Here is a 19,974-nt window from a genome sequence, read left to right on the forward strand (position 1 = left end):
ATCTTCATTGATAATTAAAACATCAAAGCAGAAAACATAATTGTGTCTTTCAATGTTAAAGAAACTATCTTCCGAGTTTTTTTTTTTAATAGCCTCTTTTAGACATCCAAAAGCAAGAAAGAGAAAATGGAGACTTCAGTACTTGTTAACAGCCTGCAAAAAGCCTCATGCAAAAGCTGAATCAGGCAAAGCATCTGTTTAATAGTTTATGAGAGAAGTGACAGCTAACTCTTAAGATCACTAACTTCATTCTTCACTATGGTTCTTTCTACCTATCCTTTTTCACATGATTTTTTCACACCATATAGTTCTAACTATATGTTCTAAGTACTATATAGTTCTAAGCATTTACTTCAACTCTTCCATGATAATGATTTAGGGACTCACTCTCTCTCAACACCAAGTTTTACTGAAAATAACACTAAAAATAATGAAATAATTGAATTAATACATCAAAATATATGCATATAAGTTAATACTGCCCTTCCTAGTCAAAAAATTATCCTTAGGAAGATATCCGCACTTACTCCAACAACTCAGCCACTACCCCAAATGCCTGACACTCATTAAATACCCAAATTTTGAGACTGAGTCTCATTCTGTCACCCAGGCTGGAGTGCGGTGGCACAATCTCGGCTCACTGCAAGCTCCGCCTCCCAGGTTCATGCCATCCTCCTGCCTCAGCCTCTCGAGTAGCTGGGACTACAGGTACCTACCACCATGCCCAGCTAATTTTTTTGTATTTTTAGTAGAGAAGGGGTTTCACTGCATATTCTTAATAATAGCATAATTTCTTACATTTAGTGTGCCTTTAAACTTTGGAAACTGCTCAGGCAATCAATCTATAGAATATCATTTCCAGTCCAAATGAGGTATCACGTGCTAGGAAAGAAAAAAAGATATTCTCATGTGTTCCATAAACTATAAAATAAATTCCAATTCATTAGCCCTCAAATTTACTTTCATTTTACATTTTTTGGAATACACTATTAATATCTTAAATTTCTTTGAGATGACACTGCATCTTCATTATGGTCACACTAGCCCAATCATTATATCACCTATTGCTGAAACATTGCAATAGCTTTAAAAAAAAAAAAAATTTATTTTGGGTTCACGGATACATCAGCAGGTTTGTTATACAGGTAAACTGTGGGTCACAGGGGTTTGGTGTACAGATTAGCATAATACCCAGGTAATAAGCAAAGCACCCAATAGGTGGTTTTTCAATCTTCACCTTCCTCCCACCCTCCACCCTCAAGTTGACCCAGTGTCTGTTGTTCCCTTCTTTGTGTCCATGTGTACTCAATGTTTAGCTTCCACTTATAAGTGAGAACATACAGTATTTGGTTTCCTGTGTCTGCATTAGTTTGCTTAGGATATCAGCCTCCACCTCTACCCATGTTGCTGCAAATGACATGATCTTGTTCTTCTTATGGCTACACAGTATTCTATAATCTTAATTTTTAAAAAATAATGACCTAAAACTAACTTCATAAGTTTCTGGATTAAAGACATAAAACTGGCCATATATATATATTTTTTAATGTCTATAAATTTATGTATATATATGTGTATATATGTATACACACATACATAAATAGCCAACTAAACCAGTTATTAACAGTTAAACACAAGAACAATATAATTTAAGATACAGTAATCCCCTTTATCCCATTTATATGAGATAAATGTATTTATCTCATACATTTTCCAAAATGCTACTTTCTCAGTGTAAACTAAAAGTAATGCAAGTTTTTGATGTATGTGTTCTGTTCAGTTCAACTATATTCCCACCTAGAACACTACCTGGGACATAGCACTCAGTAAGTATTTACAGAATAAATAAATCAGTATAGAAATTTAATACATGGCCATGGATTTAGCTGATTTATATTTTTCTGTGTTAATCATGCTACAAAATTTTCTCTTTTTATAAGGAACAATCAACAAAACATGACCAAGACTGTAAGAAAGGACTAAGCACGTCAGTTGACAGCAACTCCATTCCTAAAACTGGTCAGGCCAAAATTGGTCAGGCCAATCATCTTTCTCGATTCTTCTTCTCACACACATCCATCCAACTTCAGGAAATCTGGCTCTATCTTCAAAATATTATCCAGACTCTACCCTTTTCTAAGGCACCAACATCTCTTGCATAGATTTCTGTCCCTCACCCTTTGATGTCCTCTCTTGCTTCCTTTCACAGCTTAACCCATGGCCACTCACAATCACTCCCCTACAAACACCCTCGACTTCCTTGCCCTTCTCTGATTTCATCATACTTGGTTAGCAACGCCATAACCTGATTAAATCTAATCTTCAACTACTCGGTATCTCAATATGGCTAATCATGATGCTTTAAATTAATAACCACAGGCCGTAACTGCACCCTTAATGCTGCCAGCCAAACATACCCTAACTCCCTGGTCTATTCACTCTCCCACTCGACTTCATACCTTCTGGATCCTCAACTCCAAAGCCTCCTTCCTGTCCTTATTCACAGTGAAGACTTTGCTTCCTATACTTCACTGAAAGAAAATATTTTTCATGAAGCTATTTGAAGAGAACTTCCATAAACTCCCACAACCCACTCAACCACCTTCCATTGTCTATACTTTCAAACTGTATCTCTGCCCACTGACACAAATAAATTATCCAAGTTTCTATATAATGCCAATCCCTACACTTGTAAACTCAATCTCTTAGCCCCTCAAGGGCAGCGCTCCAGGAATTAATTCATCCTTTACATTTTTCTCACAGCGAATTGTTGCCATTGGCATATAAACATGCTGGGCTTTTGCTCCTATCCTTTGGGGGAAAAAAAATGCAAAACACTCTCAACCCCACTTCACTACTTCTCCATTTCTTTCTTCTCTTTGCAGAAAATCTTAAAACCATTCCCACTGACTGTCTCCAATTTTTCTCCCCCTTCTCTCTTAAAATCCACTCCAGTCAGGTCTCTGCTCTCACCACTCCACCAAAACAGGCCTGGTCAAGATCACCTATAACCTCAACATTACTAAATCCAATGGACAATCTCATTTCTCATGTTATTGTGCCTATGAGTAAGTATTTACCACAGTTGATCATTTTCTTCCTCATTTAATTTCCAGGAGAGCACACTACCCTTGTTCTCCTCCTTACTGACTGCTCCTTCTCAGTCACCTCTAACAAAGGGCATGAGAAAACTTTTGGGAATGGTAATTATGTTCATTATACTGACCATGGTGATGGCTTCATGAGTACACACATATATCAACATTTAGCAAATTGTACACTTTAAGTATGAACCATTTACTGTATGTCAATTATACTTGAAAAAATGTTTAAAAAACAAAACAAACAAAAAACCTGCTGGCCTGTACATGCCATTCCTAGTCTCCAAGACTGCTCAGAGATCATGAAAACAGAATTATTAAAGTTGTTTTTAGACCCTAAGATTAAAAAAAATCCCAGCCACTGAGAACAGTTAGCTCCTTTCTCATCTAATCATCTCTCAATAACGTGGCTCTACCATTTTCAATTAAACAATTATTTTCCTAACAAAAGAGAGAATCAGATGGATGGTATCGAATTTGACATTCTTTTTGTCATCTATTATCATGACAGGATCAGAAATAACCTACTGCCTTCTTTGTTTTTTCTCCAAACCTAACATCTGAAAACATCTTTTATTATTCTTAGTATTCTTTGCAGGCCTCAGCTGAGCTAGCCTTTAGTATTACAAAGACAACTGTCAAGAGATTTGTGCCATTTTCTTATTTATTATAAGTTATATATCCTCTTTTCTATCTTTTTATAATTTTATGCTCTGTCTCAATTAACATTTACCTGTACCAGGTACTTCAATAAATGTAATTAAGAAACAAATAAATAAGCAAAAGAGTACTTGAAGCATACAGAAATAACTAGTTCATTAAAATATTTTGCAAAAATCAAGTACATTTATGCACATGTGTATACACAAAACTGTTGAGCTAGCGAGACTTCATGGAAATCAAATGTCCAAGGAGCCTCTCTGGTTACAACTCCAAGCACTTAACAGAACTCATTAGCAATAAGAGATGCAAGGAGACATAGGTTGGACAGTGTCAGATTTGTATTTTGTAACAAATATTCATACAGTTAAGAGTGTGGATTTAAGGATAACAGACTAGAGGTATGGGGCCAAGTTATTTTATTATCCCAAGCAATAAAAGTCTAAACTAAGGCTGTGCTAATGAGGTAAGGCCAAAAAAAAATTTTTTTTTACAAGGTACATTTCACTAATTCGTAGAACTCTCACTAGTTCCACTACAGTATGCAGCCTTCATAATACAGATATGTCACCAAGCAGGAAAAGATCTTATTCATTATCAAGCATAAAGACAGCTACCATTTACCATTTCCCTTTGTATTTTGTAATATTAGAGAAAGACACACCTAGGTATTTAAACTAAATTTCTGAATGATTAGATACTAAAAACTAAACACATACTATCACAAACTTTTTTTTTTCTTTTGGCCCCATAAACAACAGGAAATGTGTTCTTACAATCCAAGAAAACTCCACCTGCCACATGGCAGACTGCAACTCTGCAATAACTCCACTCCAGCTCAGGACATGAGGAAAGGACAAGATGCAGTGTGGCATCAAATGGATAGAAATGGCCCTTGGAGGACACACTGTCAAAAGTCTGACAATTACTGCATTCTTCCTGCAGAACTCAAATCAGTAATTTCTAAGAAAAGATTTTGAATGATCTAGAATGAAAGAAGTCCTTCATAAAACAGTGCTGATCATCTTAAAGTAATATTAGCTTTGCTTCCTGAACTGCTGTTACTGTGTAGGTCCTATACTGAAAAGTCTTATTCCATTATTACCATAGTCCAGGCATAAATTTAGCTTCCATCTAGAGACATGGCTCTGTCAAGAAAGATGTGATTTCTCTCCTAAATGTAGCTATACTCTTAACACTTAGGATTAAAGTTCTCTGCAGATCAGTAATTTGAAGGTAATCACAAGACTAGGACAATTTTCTAAACACAAACATTTAGCTCTTACTATTTCTGACAGGGAGAGAAAATAAGTGAGAACAACATCTGCATATTGTCTAATTATTAAAAGCTCAAAGCCAGTTCCCTCCTCTCCATCTCTCTACCACTTCCCTAAGAAACAACCTCACCCCTTCTCCCGAAGTGTTACTGTAATGGTCTCCCTATCTCTAGCACCACCACACTACACGGTATTTCCCCTTTACAGCTATCATATCTCTTCAGAATATGAATCTGGTCACATCACCACTTCTGTTGAAACCCTTCAGTGCCTCCCATTCCCCCGAAAAGAATAAAGACCAACCTCCACAGCATGAAATACAGGCACACTGTGATCCCTGAAGAATCACTTCGCCATTGATTCACTCTATAAAGTCATCCTGACCTTCCTAACAGTTAGATGTTTCCTACTCTGCACTCTTAATAACATTTTATGCATAACTATTACAGTTGCAAGTAACTGTTTACCTATCAACCCATATCCTCCTCCAAATAATCAGTCTCTCAAAGAGATAAGCAGAATTTCACAAAGACCACCAAGTCTGGAGTCAGACCTAAACTCAAATCTCAATTCCACTATTTACTAAGGATGTAATCTTCGGCCAACTTCTTCACATCTTTGGATCTTAGATTCCTCCACCGCAAAATTAGCATAAAATATTCACCCTCGTGGGTTCCTGTGAATAATTTTTAAAATAAAGAAAGAATAATAAATAGTTCTAGAAAACCAGAGACTTAATATAGCTAACAACATCTGTAAGGCCCAAAAAAGAACATTCATTTAAAGGACAAACTCTTCTCTGCGGCAGACACAAGTTATACCTTTGCAATGAGGATATATGTAATAAATGTTTTTAAAAGAAAATGTTCTGATTTTCAAAGGAAAAAAGTCACAAGCCTATTAAACAGCTAAACCAGCATTAAATCTTCCCTTCAGCTTCAAGTCAATAAAAGTATAATGAATTTAATGTTTATTGAATCCTCATAGGAATTAGTATTTAAACAGAAAGAATATAGCCTCAGTTCCTAGAAATTTTTTATCCAAAACACTTGACAAATTTAGCATTTGATGGTGTTACCTCCAAAAAAAAAAACAAGTGTGATGAAAATTACCTAAGTAAAATTTTTCAAAACTTACTGAAAATGTGCAAAACATATTTTCTACAAAGCTACACAGACAAGCACGCTTGGGATTTTAAAACTGCTTCTGCAAACTTGAGCCCCTCCTTGTAGCGTGTCCTAGGTGTATCCCCATCACTCAGGCAGCAAACATCCTGGAGAGGAAATGCAAAAAGGGAAGGAAAGAGGAAATTCTCAAATGAGATCAGACACAGACCAGAGGACAAGGATCAGCAACTGAAATAGGTGTTGTGCCTTTTGAAGGGTGTGGGGAGAAAAGACAATGCTGGAGGGAAGAGGGGGCTGTAGTCCGGGATTTCCTTTTCCTGCTCTTGGCTTCAGTAAGCTACAGCAGTGACAGAGAGGAATGACGTCCCCTTCCGGGGGATAAAACACTACAAACACTGTGCAATATATTGAGCCTTCAATGCTGAGATAATAATAAACCCTTCCATTTGTAGTATCGACTTCAGGAATTTGAAGAAAATATTAATTTTCCGGAGTACACCTGGAGAAAAGAAGGAATTAAGTAGAAAAACTGGATTCCAAGAAACTATCTCTAACAATTAGTTTGAAAGTTTCATGCCAATTATAAATTAAGATTTTACTAAAATTATACTGAATCGTTTTTAAAGTAAAAGTTCAACTGAATTTCTAGTACAAAGCCATGCTGTAACCACACAGGACTTTACTTCTTACTGTATTAGATGAATTTTAATCCCTGAAAAGTATAACAAGGCTCCCTTTGTCTAGATTCTGAGCATGAAAAAAATTCAATAATTACTTTGACAGCAGTTTTAATTACTAGTAACTTAAGAAACGAAAGTCTTAAAATTCCTCTTTCCCCCTAATGTCATGTATACTTCTCTATTACACTCTTGAGGATAATACACTCAATTATGTACCTGGAAAAGCCAAAGCTTCTCTCAATTACCTCGTATTTCATCTGAGGAAAGGCAAAACCGCAAAAGCCCATTGCTTTGGAAAGCAGGAAGCCTGGGTTGCAAGGTCAGTTCTGTACACTAGCTACTTAGAGATAACCTTGGGCGTTTCTCTAGCTTCTGTGGTTTCTATTTCCTATAAACTGGAGGGACTCACACAGATTTCAAAGGCTCCTTCTACTCCCTCTCTTTGAACATTCTGCCTACATTCACTAATTTCAAAACCTTCTGTTTATGGTTAATAAAGGACTTCTCAGTTTATCCTCGTGAAAACTATATGAAATAGATACTTGTTTTACAAATGCAAAATGTGAGGCCCAGAAAATAAGAGACATACTCAAGACAGTAATGGCAAGCCAGAAGTAGAACCTAGCTCAAAAGCCCTTCAAAGGAATTCCTTAAAAATTCATTATTCAAAAATCTTACAAATGTGAAAAGCTTAAAACACAAATCTAAACAATTGTATGAAAGTAATATACGTACAAAGTCTATTTTTAAAATGTAATTTTATTCAATATGCTAAATAATTGCTTACAGACAAAATGTAGCATGTACCTCAAAAAATAGACACAAAACAGATCAATTCAAACTACTCAAGAAAAAGTGTTCATCAGTGACTGAATTTTTCACTTACAACTACCAGCTCTGTCATCAAAGAAAGATGCTTTAACCATCTAGGAATTTCTCCCACAAAGAAACTTCTAAACCTTGATTGTTTCATTAGTGAGTTCTAACAAAAATCAAGGAAAGAAGAATTCCACTCTTAGACAAACTCTTCCAGAGATTAGAAAGAAAACACTTACTTAAAAAGGTAGTGAAACACTTATACCAAAACCAACAGAACAGTACTAGACATGAAAATTATAAAGCCAGCCTCACTCATGAACATAAATGTAAAGCTCTAAAAATAATTGTAAATTAAATGTAACCACAAAAAGGAGAATAATACATCAAGACAGCTGAGCTCATTCCAGGGACGGAAGATAGGTGTAACATTAGAAAATAATTTAACATAATTCACATTAACAGGTTAAAGGTAGAATACTCATTTATTCGTAGGAATAGATGTAAAACAATAGTCCATAAAATTAAACATTAATGCTTGGTAAAATGTATAGAAATATAAGGGAATACCTTAATCTTGATAATCTATAGCAAACCACACTCATTAGTGAGGAACAAGAGAAGGGTTTTATTATCTTCATTTCTATTCCAACATTTACTAGGTTTCTCTTCTACTACAGTAAGAAAAAAAAAAAGACATCCAAGGTATAAAGACTTGGGATTTAAAAAAAAAAAAAACAAAAAAAACTGTCATTTGCAGAGGAATAATCTAGAAATAAAATTAACAAGAATTTAGAAAGATTGCTAAATTTTTTAAATGTGTAAAAATTAACTGTATTTCTAAATGCCTGCAGACAGAAAATGAATTTTAATGTCATCAAAATGCACCAAATGCCTTTTTAAAAATTCACAAATTGAAAATGATACACAAAGCAAATGAAAGGAAAAATATCCCATTGGTGTCTTCTGTAGATTGCTAGGATGTCAACTCATTACTCTGAAAATTGATACATAAGGGTGAAAAAAAATGAGCATTTCTCCTGCCTTTTCTTTGTCAACTGTATTTCATGAAAACCAAAATACTGATCAAAGTTCTTGACAGTCCAGCTAACAAATGCAGAATAAATCAGAAAATCACTATTTTGCAACACCAAATATGTTGGATCTAGGAAACAATCATCAATAGTGATGATGAGATGAAAGACTAATAGAAAACCACAGCCACTACATGAAGGATTAATAAAAACTTTTTAAATGGAGGAATGGAGTTGACAATACCAGAACTCACTGATCAAACTTAGTAATTCAAAAAGTGGGAAAACCAAACATTATGTGACTCCTGATGTAATATAACAGGAAGTACATAGTACTTCTATGAGGTATTCTTGTCTAAAACGTAAGCCCAAATCTAAACAAGCTGCTAAATCTTACTATCAGTTTAGAGGAAATGAGATAGAACAACAAGTTAAATGACAAATAAGGAAGGAATCAGCCAAAGCCAAATTAGTCCAGAACACAAATCAATTGCCTCAGGAAAAAAGAAGTGCTATCTGAAAAGTGAACATAAGTAAATGCAATCAATCTTATGTGAATTCTTATTTCCATCAATCATTTTTAAAAATACATATTTGGGACCAAGCATAGTGACTAATGTCTATAATCCCAGCACTTTGGGATGCACAGCTCACAGCAGCCTCAACGTGCCGGGCTCAAACGATTCTCCCACCTCAGTCTCCAGAGATGCTGGGATTGCAGGCATGTGCCACCACACCTGGCTAATTTTTGTAGTTTTGCAGAGAGAAAGTTCACCATGTTGCCCAGGCTGGTCTGGAACTCCTGAGCTATAAGCCCACCTCAGCCTCCTAAAGTGCTTGGATACAGGTGTGATCCACTGTGCCCTGCCCTAAGGTTTTATTTTAAACAAAAATATAATTTCTTTATTACATAGATCCTCAGATACACAGAGCCTGTAAGAGAGAGTAACTGGAATACTAAGTCAGTAAAAGGCATTAATTTATAATTGGTAAGTTTGGATATATGCATACATTTGTGACTATGCAACATAACAATTAACATCGATATGATATCTTGTTTGGAAATAAATAGCTTAATTTACATAACTAAAAAAAAAAATTAGTCAGGCATGATGGTGCACCTATGGTCCCAGCTATTTGGGAGGTTGAAGTAGAAAGACAGCTTGACCCCAGAAGGTCAAGGCTACAGTGAGCCGTATTCACACCTCTGCACTCCAGCCTAAGTGACAGAGCAAGACCCTGTCTCAAAAAATGACAAATAAAATATATATTTGAGAGAGAAAATATAAATATGGACTAAGTATTAGATGATATTAAGGAATTATTGTTAAATTAAATATGATGCTATCCTGGTGGTTACAGTTTTCAAATGTCCTAATACAGACAGAAATGCATATTCAGGTATTTAGAAGTGAAATGTCATGATATTTATGTATCTGATTTGCTTTGAAATACTCAAAAGAAACAAAAGAGCAAAAATGTCAAAACGCTTGAAGCTTGATAATAGAAATTCATTATACTAGTATTGTCAACTTTTTGTATTTACCTTTAACACTGCTAGCCATTAGGGAAATTCAAATTATGACCACAATGAGGTAGCACCATAGGCCTATTACAACAACTAAAGTAAAACACACAGAAAGAACCAAATGTTGGTGAGGATGCAGAGAAACTGTCTCTCTCATACTTTGCTGTTGGGAATGTAAAATGGTACTGCCACTCTGGAGATCAGTCTGGTAGTTTCTTAAAAAGTTAAACATACACACCTGGACATGAATGTTTATAAGCATTTTATCTGTAAACAGACCCACAGTGAAAACAACTCAAATGGCCTTCCATGGGTGAATGGTTAAACAAACTGAGGTACCTCCATACAACGTAATATTTACTCATCAATAAAAAGGAACAAACGATTGATACTCTCAACAATTTGACTGGATCTTAAGAGTATTATGCTGAATGAAAAGGGCCAACATCAGGTTTCATAATCTAGGATTCCATTAACATAACATTCTCGATATGGCAAAGTATAAAAGTGGAAAACAGGATTTAGCAATAGGGTTTGACTACAAAGGGGAAGCATGAGGGAACCTTTGTGATGACAGAGCAGTTCTGTGTCTTGAAATGTGATGGTTATATGAATCTATACAAAGAATTATACACGAAGACATACCAAAATTTTAAAACCAATGCATGCAAAAACTGGTGAAACTGAAGTCTGTAGTCTACTTAATTGTATTATGCTACTATCAGTTTTTCCTGGTTTTGATAATGTACTATATTTCTGTAAGATGTCACATCTGGGGAAAACTTCCAATTTTAAAATTGGAAGATTCAATATTACAATGTATACATAAAATCATTTGTGAGAATAGTTCAAAATAAAAGCGTTTGAAAACAAAACAATTCAGACAGGAAGAGTCAAGGCATCATCTCATATGAAGACATGAAATTTTCACGTATGGATGAGAGTGTGGAAGACAGAATTCTAAATTGTTCCCAAGATTCTTGTCCCCTGTTGATATACTCTGTATAATTTAGGACTTGTGAATATGATGGGATTATCACTACTGTGATTATGTTACATAACATGGCAGAAAGGATTTTACAAATGTAATTCAGAGCCCTAATCAACTGACTTCACTTCAAAAGGAAATTTATCCCAGGTGGGGATGACCTTATCTAATGAGCTCTTACAAGCAGTCAAAGAGATGAAAAGTGTGGAAAAGATTCACCTGCTGGCCTGGAAGGAGCAAACTACCATGTTTTGGAGAGAGTCAGGTATCAGGCAACAACAGGCTATTCCTAGGAGCAACAAGTGGTCAAATCAAGCAATTGAAGCCCTCAGTACTACAACAAGGAACTGAATTATCTCAACAATCTGAATGAGCCTGGAAGAGGACTCTATGATACAGATGAGGACATGGCCCAACAAACACCTCGATTTCAGCCTTGTGAGAATCTGAGAATTGAGGTAAACTATGCCCAGACTCACCACCAACAGAAACTCTTAAATAACAAGCATATGATGTTTTGAGATACTGAGCGTATGGTAATTCATCATGCAGCAGTAGAAAACTAACACACTGTGTTTGAGTATTACTCTTCTTCAAACATCCTTATAAAGAGAATGACTTTGAGGTAGTAGATAAGCCAAAAATAGATCCACTTACTTTTCCAAACTAATTTAAAATGTGTCTGAAACTTAAGCCCTCCTGTTTTGGCTGAATGTTTCATGAGAAAAAACTACACAAAGAAGTTCCATGGTTTGGGACTACAACTCTAGTTTGCTCTCATAAATGACAGAGCAAGATGGAGACTTAAAATTGATGAAACTGGGTTATGGCCAAATTCAACAACATAAAAAAAAGTTTTTTGCATTTCTCATCCCAACTTAAGGTCAAAATCTTGCCTTTCTCTAGCCATACTAAAAAATATTAGGAAAAGGAGGAAAATATTTGCAAGTTCATGCTTCCTAACATGCAAAAAACCTCAAAACGTATGGATCCATGATAGTATTTGTTATCGTAAAGATTGGGAACTGACAAAACCATTTTGAAAATAAAAACATTTATGTTTTGAATCAAAAGATAATGTACCTAAGAATAAATACAGTACCTAGGAATAAATGCAACAATCTGCAAGTCCTCTAGGGAAAAACTATAAAATTTTATAAGAGCCATTAAAACAGACTTAAATAATTATCAAATACTTATTTATGTATTTATTAATTTATTTTGGAGACAGAGTCTCACTCTGTCGCCTAGGCTGGAGTGCAGTGGCACAATCTCAGCTCACTGCAATCTCTGCCTCCTAGGTTCAAACAATTCTCCTAACTCAGCGTCCTGAGTAGCTGGGATTTCAGGCGTGTGCCATCATGCCCAGCTAATTTTTGTATTTTTAGTAGAGACGGGGTTTCACCATGTTGGCCAGGCTGGTCTCGAATTCCTGGCCTCAGGTGACCCGCCCACCTTGGCCTCCTAAAGTGCTGGGATTACAGATGTGAGCTACCGCACCCAGCCAGAAATAATTACCAAATTTTTAGATTGGACAACTGAATGTCAACTGCCTCCAAATCAATTTAATAGAACCAGTGCAGTTCCAATAGGTTTTTTTCATGCAGCTTCACAAGCTAATTGCAAGGTTTATATGAATATGCAAAGAGCAAAGAATACCCCAGTCTTGAAAAAGAACAAATAAAACTTGCTGTACCAAATATTAAGACATTTAAGATGACAGTGACTTAAAAACACTGTGAGTATTTTCAAAGCAACAGAAAAATAGATCAGTGGAAAAAATAAAGAGCCCAGAACAGACCCACACACATGCAGACACTTGCTATATGACACAACTAACACCACAGATTGGTGGGGAAAATTCAAACTTGTTAAAAAAAAAAATGGTGCTGGAATTGGCTGAACATCCACACGGAAGAAAAAAATCAGACCTGATTCTCGAAAACCACAAAATCAATTCTCAGTGAATAAAAACCTGAATTTGAAATACAAACCAAATTAAACTAAAGACAATAAAAGAAGAACAGAAAAGGATTACTTCAGTAAGGCACAAAAAGCATTAACTATAAAGGGAAAATCCAGTTAATCTGTCTACTCTCATTAAGAACTTCTGTTTATTAATATACCACATATATGTATGTATATAAAAAGACAAGGCAAAAATTCATAAGAGATATTACAATTGTGATCAAATATAATAGAAATATAAAGAATTAGGCCGGGCACGGTGGCTCACACCTGTAATACCAGCACTTTGGGAGGCCGAGGCAGGTGGATCACGAGGTCAGGAGTTCTAGACCAGCCTGGCCAAGATGGTGAAACCCCATCTCTACTAAAAATATAAAAATTAGCCAGGCGCGGTGGTGGGCACCTGTAATCCCGGCTACTCGGGAAGCTGAGTCAGGAGAATCCCTTGAACCCGGGAGGCAGAGGTTGCAGTGAGCTGAGATCGCGCCACTGCACTCCAGCCTGGGTGACAGAACAAGACTCCACCTCAATAAAGAATTATCTGTAAGAAAAAAACACACCGATTCAATAAAAAAAAAAAAAAAAGGACAGATGACTTAAATAGACAATCTCCAAAAGAAGAAATCTAGATAATCAGTAATATGAAGTGACGCTCAACTTCAAAAAAAAAAAAAAAAAATTGAATGTTTAATACCAACGTTCATGACACTGGAAAAGTAAACTGATACATCCCCTTCGGCAAATAATTTGGCATTACTAAGTAAAGCTGATACCATCTAATCCAGCAACCTCTCCTTGGTTATACAACCTTGAGAAACTCACAAAAATGTGCAATAAAGAAATATTCACAGAATATTCATAAAATTTATGAACATTCACAGAATGGTTATAAAAGGTCAAAACTAGAAACAAAATCTTCATAAGAAAAGTGGATAAACTACAATGTACTCAAAATTGGAATACAGCAATAAAAATGAACGCAGTTACACAGAACAAAATGGACAAATATCACACTTTTTTGAGCAACAGCAAGACAGGCAAAAAGCACATACAATGATTTTATTAATACACAGTTTGAAAAAGACAAATTTTTACCTATTATCTAGGTAAACATACACAAATTGTAAAAAGTAAAAAGAGTATTATGATAGAAATAATGACAACTCTGGCAGTAGGAGAGGTTGTGATTAAGAAGAGGGACTACGGGGAAGGGGAGCTTCTATGGGTATTGATGAAGTTCTATTTCGTGACCTGAAGGTGGTTTAATGGTTCCCTTTATTTTCCATTAGACTACATAAACATTTAATGTTCTTCTCTATATTTTATGTCACTCCAAATATGTTTCACTCTAAAACTGCATACATTAGTGCCACTATCAAGGGCCTGAAGGATGCAGGGGTAGTGATTCTAACACATTTCCATTCAACTCATCTATTTACCTCATGCAGAAAACAGATGAATTCTGGAGAATGACAGTGATTATAAACTTAACTAGGTAACTCCAATTCTAATTGCTATACCAGATGTGGTTTCACTGCTTGAGCAAACTAACACACACCCTGGTAACTGGTTTGCAAATATGGATCTGAAAAATGCTTTTTTCCCTCAATGTGTGTTAATAAAAACTGCCACAAGTAGTTTGTTTTTAGCTAGCAAGATTGAAAGGCAATACACTTTCAGTCTTACCTCAGGGTTATATCAACTCTCCAGCCCTATGTCATAATCCAGAGACCTTGATCAACTTTCCCTTCCACAAGACACCACACCAACCCATTACATTCATGACCTTATGCTAATTGGACCTAGAAAGCAAGAAACTGCAATTACTCTAGGCTTACTGGTGAAACATCTGCATGTCAGAAGGTAAGAAATGAGTAAGACAAAATCCAGGGGTGTCATGGACTGAATATATGTGTCCCCACCCCAAAATTCATGTTAAGATCCTAACTCCCAATGTAATAATAATAGGAAGTGAGACCTTTGGGAGGTCTGTCAGTCATGAGGGTGGCACCATCTTGAATAGGATTAGTGCTCTTATGAAACAGGAGCTCACTCACTCTCTCTGCTCTCCATCACATGAAGATACAAAAAGATGGCCGCAAAACAGAAGCGTGCCCTCACTAGACACTGGATCTGCCAGCACCTCGATCTTGGATTTCTCAGCCTCCAGAGCTGTGAGAAATAAATGTTTGTTGTTTAGGCCACCCAGTCTTTGGTAATTTCTTATAGCCTGATGTATTAATTCATTTTCACACTGCTGATAAAGATATACCCAAGACTGGGCAATTCACAAAAGAAAGAGGTTTATTGGACTTACAGTTCTGCATGGCTGGGGAGGCCTCACAATCATGGCAGAAGGTAAGGAGGAGCAAGTCACATCTTACACGGATAAAAGCAGGCAAAGAGAGCTTGTGCAGAGAAACTCCCATTTTAAAACCATCAGATCTCACAAGACCCATTCACTATCATGAGAACAGCATGGGAAAGACCCACCCCTAAGATTCAATCTTCTCCCACTGGGTCCCTCCCATAACACGTGGGAATTATGGGAGCTAGAGGATGAGATGTGGGTGGGGACACAGAGCCAACCCATATCACCCAAATAGACAAGGAGCCTTCCATCTCGGTGAAATTTCTAAGGGTCTAGTGGTGTGGTACATGTTGACATATCCCTTCTAATGTGAAGGAAAAGTTGTTTTCATCTAGTCCCTCCTAAAATCAAGACAGACAGAATGCCTAGTAGGTCTCTTTGTATTTGGAAGGCAACATATTCCTCATTTGGATGTGCTACTCTAACCCATTTGCTGAGTGTATCATTCAGGGTTTTCTAGAAAAACAGAACCACCAACCAGTGGGGGGGGGTATGTGTATGTATATACAAATGTTTATACGTATATATACATGTACAAACACATATATATGTGTATAAATATAGAGATTTATTTTAAGGAACTAGTTCACAAGATTATACAGGCTGCCAAGTCTGAAATCTGCAGTGCGGGCAAGATTTGATGTTTTACTTGAGTCCAAATTCTGTCACAGGCGCAAGCTAGCAAGCTGGAACTCAGGCAAAATGTCTAGGTTACAGTCTTGAGGCAGAAATGCTTGTTTTTCAGGAAACCTCAGTTTCCGCTCTTAAGGCCTTCAACTGACTGGATAAGGCCCACTCACATCATCTAGGGCAATCTCTCAGCATCAACTAATTACAGATACTAATCATATCTACAAATTACTTTCATGGCAACATCTAGACTAGTGTTTGACCAAACAACTGGGCACCACAGACCAGCCAAGTTGACACACACAAAAAATTATCCATCACACAAACTGAACTAAAAAGCTATTAGTTCTGAATGTGGCCCAGAACAAGAAAAGGCTCCGCAACAGACTAGGCTGCCATTGTAAGCTGCTGTGCCACCTGGGACATATGATCCAGTACATCCAATAGTGTTTCAAGTTTCAGAGGCAGATAGAGCTTCTGTGTAAAGCCTCTGCTGACATGCTCACATAGGTTAATCAGAGTGCAGACCCTTAGGATCTTAGAGCAAAGCTCTGCCATCCTCTCTGGAAAAGTACTCTCCTTTTGAGAAACAGATTTTGGCTTGCTACGAGGCCTTATTAGAGACCAAATGCTGAACAATGTGCCAAGGAGTTGCCATGAGACCTGAGCTGCCCATTATGAACTGGGAGATACCTGGCCCCACAATTCATAAAGTGGGGCATGCTTGGCAGTACTCCCTCACTGAATGAAAATAGAATATGAAAGATCAAGATCAAACAGGCCCTGAAGGTTCAAGTAAGTTATATGAAGAAGTTGTACAAATGCCCACGGTCCCCATTCCTGCCACATTCCCTTCTCTCTCCCAGCCCACACCTGTCACCTCAGGGGGAGTTTCCTACTATCAGTTGACAGAAGAAAAAAAAACATGGGTCCAGTTTACAGATGACTGTACACAATATGAACACACCATCACAAAGCAGATGGCTGTAGCACTAACTGCCTTTCTGGGACAGTCCTTAAGGATCGTAATAAAGGAAAACTCTCCTGTGGACAGAACTTGGGGTAGCACACTTGGCTCTCATTTTGCATGGAAGAAGAAATGGCAAGAGGTGCCACCGTGTATACCAATTCATAGGATGTGGCCTACTGTTTAGCTGGATGGTCAGAGAATTGGAAGGACATAATTGGGAAAATGGTAACAAAGGGATCTGGAGAAATAATGTAGATAGACCTCTTTGAATGCGCAAAAAATGTGAAGGTATCTGTGTCCCATGTGAATGCTGACCAAAGGGTGACCTCAGCAGAGCAGGATTTTAATAATCAAGTCGACAGAGTAACTCATTCTGCAGATACCAGCCAATTTCTTTCCCTAGCCACTTCCGTCATGAACAGAGAGGCCACAGGAAGGAGGAAGGTGGCTCAGCAAAATGAACTTCTATATACCAAGGCAGATCTGGCTACAGCTGCTAATGAGTGCCCAATCTGCCAGTTACAGAAATCAATAATGAGTCCCTGATATGCCACCATTCCCCAGAGTGATCAGCCAACTGTTTCATGAAAGGCTGATTATACTGGACCATTGCCATCATGAATGGGGCAGTGTTTTGTTCTTATTACAACAGATACTCTGCATATGGATTTCCCTTCCCTGCATGCAATCATTCTGCTAAACCCACAGAATGCCTCATCTACCATCTAGGTGTTTCACACAGCATTGCTTCTGATCAAGAAACACACATTACAGCACATGAAGTGTAGCAATGGACCCATACTCATGAAATTCACTGGTCTTACTTACCATGTTCCTCATCATCCTGAAGCAGCTGGCTTAACAGAATGGTAGAATGGATTTTTGAAGACTCAGTTATGTCACCAGCAAAGTGACAAAAACGTGTGCAATATTTTCCATAAGGCTGTGTATGCTCTAAATCAGCATCCAGTATATGGTACTATTTCTCCCATGGCCAGGATTCATGGATCCCAGAATTAAGAGAGAGAAATAAGAGTGGTGCCACTCACTATTATCCCTATTGTTTCACTAGCAAAATTTTTGTTGCCTATTCCTTAACCTTATCCTCTGCTGGTCTAGAGGTCTTAGTTCCAAAAAGAGGACTATTTCCACTGGGAGATGGAATGATTCCACTGAATTGACATTAAGACTACCACCTGGCCACTTTGAATTCCTCATGCCTCAGAATGAATAGGCAAAGAAGACCCAGGGTTACTGTACTGACCAGGGTTGCTAGTTACTAAGAAGAAACTCAACTGCTACCATACAATGGAGGTATGAAAGACTAAGTCCGCAAAACGAGAGATCTTGTAATTACTACCATGCTCTGTGGTTAAAGTCAGTGGAAAACTACAATAACCCAATTTAAGGACTACTTAAATTGGGTATGCCCAGACCCTTCAGGAATGAAGTTTTGGATCACCCCAATAGGCAAAGAAACACAAAGAGCTAAGGTGCTTGCTTAGGGAAAAGGAAAAATGGAATGGATAGTGGAAGAAGGGAATCATAAATAAAAACCAGCTACAACCACGTGACCAGCCACAGAGCACTGTAATTGTTAGGTCTTCCTTATTTTGTAATGAATGGATTTAGATATTAAGCAAATATCTTTGTTTTCTTGCTCTTTAACCCTTTATCATCTGACATAAGATATATTAATAATAGCTAACTTTACATCATGATATTTAAGTTACAGCTTATTAGGGAGAATGAACATTACTCAGGGACTCTGCATCTTCTTCCGGAGAAAGGGTTGGCATGTTTTCAGTTGTTTGAAGGATATTCATATTACATTAGGCAGAAGTATGAGTTTGTTACTGCGTTCATTTGGAGATGAAGTATCATTTAAGAAGATGTGTATGGGCGCCAAGTTGACAAAGATGGACTATGGCAGTTTTTATGTGTCAACGTGTCTAGACTATAGCATCCAGTTATTCAGTCAAACACTAACCTGGGTGCTACTGTGATGGTATTTTGTAAACACAGTTAACATCTACCATCAGTTGACTTTAAGCAAAGGAAATTATTCTTGGAAATGTGGGTGGGCCTGATCCAATCAGTAAGAAAGCCTTTTCTGAGAAAGAAATTCTGCCCCAAGACGGCAGCATCATCGCCTGCCCAAGAGTTTCCAATCTGCCAGCCTATCCTACGGATTTTGGATTTGGATTTGGATCTCTTCAATCACCTCAGCCAATTCCTTGAAATAAATCTCTATGTTTTATCTATCTCTATCTAGGTAGATATGTAGACACATGTGTGAAACAATTACTTTAAGTTATATCTTTGAGTATTTTAAGTGCAATTAAATAATTAGTATTATAATTACAGATACGTACTATATAAAATTATTAATTTTTAATAATGAACATATACATTCATTCTTCTGGTTCTATTTCTGTATAGAACCCTGACTAATACAGGGTCTTTTAAAACATTAAGAGAAAAAATAGTCACTCTTTGCTTCAACGGATATATCTAGAACCCAAAGAAAGTACTGAAAGATTTTAGTTTAATAGAACAAAGAACTTTTCACAAACCAGAACTGTCTACTAATGGAAAAGTCATTCAGGAGGAATAAGTTCCCAGTCACCCAAAGTATTTGAGGAGCTAATGAATGACAATCTATAAGGGATACACCAGACAAGTTCCTGTAATTAGCAGACAGTTTGAGCATTAGGCTTTGTCCACTTCTTTGAGTTCAAAGTCTGTAATTCTGTAACAGAATGGTGTGATCTTAGATTATTAGCAAGATATATCTTAACCCAAGTAGAAAATGAAAGCAATA

General features: G+C 36.9%; 1 protein-coding gene across 3 annotated transcripts in view; it reads right to left on the reverse strand.

Moving 5' to 3' along the window:
• Positions 1-19,974, reverse strand: part of STIM2 (stromal interaction molecule 2) — a 166,082-nt gene that overhangs the window by 119,454 nt on the left and 26,654 nt on the right. The gene's annotated exons all lie outside the window — the stretch shown is intronic.

This window comes from Piliocolobus tephrosceles, chromosome 3 (assembly GCF_002776525.5).
Source record: "Piliocolobus tephrosceles isolate RC106 chromosome 3, ASM277652v3, whole genome shotgun sequence".
NCBI lineage: Eukaryota > Metazoa > Chordata > Mammalia > Primates > Cercopithecidae > Piliocolobus > Piliocolobus tephrosceles.